At 36.8% G+C, this 1,709-nt stretch overlaps 1 protein-coding gene across 1 annotated transcript in view; it reads left to right on the top strand.

The window, feature by feature from the left end:
- LOC106867233 (PAS domain-containing protein cky-1) overlaps positions 1-1,709 on the top strand; it is a gene marked incomplete at its 3' end in the record, with an annotated part of 76,300 nt that overhangs the window by 18,374 nt on the left and 56,217 nt on the right. The window lies entirely within an intron of this gene.

Below are 1,709 nucleotides of genomic sequence, written 5' to 3'. Positions count from 1 at the left end.
AGAACGGTAAAATGATTTGAAGAAACTGAAAGGCCAAAATCTCTTTCAAATTTTGACACAAGAAAAGCAGTTTTAAGTGTCGAAGTTAGTCGATTACATTGATCCCAGGATTAGTGCTTTATTTTATGGATCCCGAAAGGATGGAGATTGAAGGCGAATTTCAACTCAGAGCTTAAGGCCGCTAAGCATTCTGCCAGTAAACCTTCTTAGAGAATGGCCGAGGATGTAATCAATGCGTCTTATTGGCAGAACTAAAAAAAAAACACAAAAAAACAATAGCCAAAATTAGAACACAATCAATCTGATATTGTTGTTTGGATTCACAAAATGAAATCATGCTGCCCACTTTCGGTGAATGTGGTAAAAAAAATATAAAGAAAGAAAACATCTATGAAACAGCGATGAGAAGTTTGCAAATATTACACCCCAAAATACACTTTCAGCTTCATATCCGTTGTTATGGAATGACAGGTTATATCGACCTACCTGTTTAAAATCAGATCAGAACTTAGGTTTTCGAAGAAAGAATGTCGGTCCTTAGTTCAAACGCTAAGGCTATTACACATTTGGGACACTATGAAAATGAAATTTTAAAGAGCTTGGAATAATGGTTAAGATTAGGGTTAGAGTTAGGGCACGGGCTACCTGGAAGAAATTAGGAATGAACTTGTATTCTTGAAGAAAGAACAGAACGCTGTTTCTAAATTCTTACGTTACAGTTGATTACTTTATATGAGAAAATAACAATCTCAAAGATCTCCCAAGAGATTAAAGGGGCAATAGTTGCGTGGGCCCGTGCACACTACTCTCTAAATAAAGCAGGAACGTACTGGGTAATGTAACCAGGCACGGGCAACATTTCTCTTGAAGCGGGCTGCGAGTGACATAGCCAATCATCGGGCGAACTGCACTACTAAAAAGAATTCAAGATAGTTTTTCGTTAGGCGTGCCATTCAAAAAGTCCCGCGGGCCGCAATTTCCCCATCACTGATGTGGTCTCGTATACATTGTCTGGAAAGATGACGTGATCACAGCTAGAATGCCTTTGATAAGAAATCCGTTGAATCGGAGCAGATTTGAAATTTAACAAAAACAATGAGAGAAATTCCATACCATTGCTCGACCTAATAATAATAGGAGTTAAATTTCTTTCAGCCCTCTCTTTTCAGCCTTAAATAAGGACAGAAGGCATTGGCAACTGGGGTTCATAAATAGATGTGGTCACGGGTAGATTGTTCTGTTTGATAATTCTCATTGATCAGGTTCAATCTGAGTGGCCTAAGCAACATCGAAGAATAACAACGAAAACGTGTATGATTGATGGTTGACTGAACACTATTCATTTTTTTTCTCCGTGTTTTTCTCCTTGTCTCCGTATTCTTTCTGTTGAAGAGCGTAGCTCGAAACGGCAAAGACTTTCCGTATTCCCGAGCGTCATACTAATACATCCTTTTGTTATTTACACCACCTGTCCTCGTCTGTTGTTGTTTTTTCGTACATTCTCCCATATATATATATATATATATATATATGTGTGTGTGTTTGTACGAGTGCGTGTGTATGTAATTGTACATACGTAAATACATATAAACATACGTGCACATATGACTATATAAATACATACATACATACATACACACGTACACTTACATATATACAAACATGTACATGTATATATATGTATATATATCTGTATATCTATATATATA

The sequence above is a fragment of the Octopus bimaculoides genome, chromosome 6, assembly GCF_001194135.2.
Source record: "Octopus bimaculoides isolate UCB-OBI-ISO-001 chromosome 6, ASM119413v2, whole genome shotgun sequence".
In the NCBI taxonomy this organism is placed as follows: Eukaryota; Metazoa; Mollusca; class Cephalopoda; order Octopoda; family Octopodidae; genus Octopus; species Octopus bimaculoides.
This window is presented reverse-complemented; position numbering and strand designations above follow the sequence as displayed.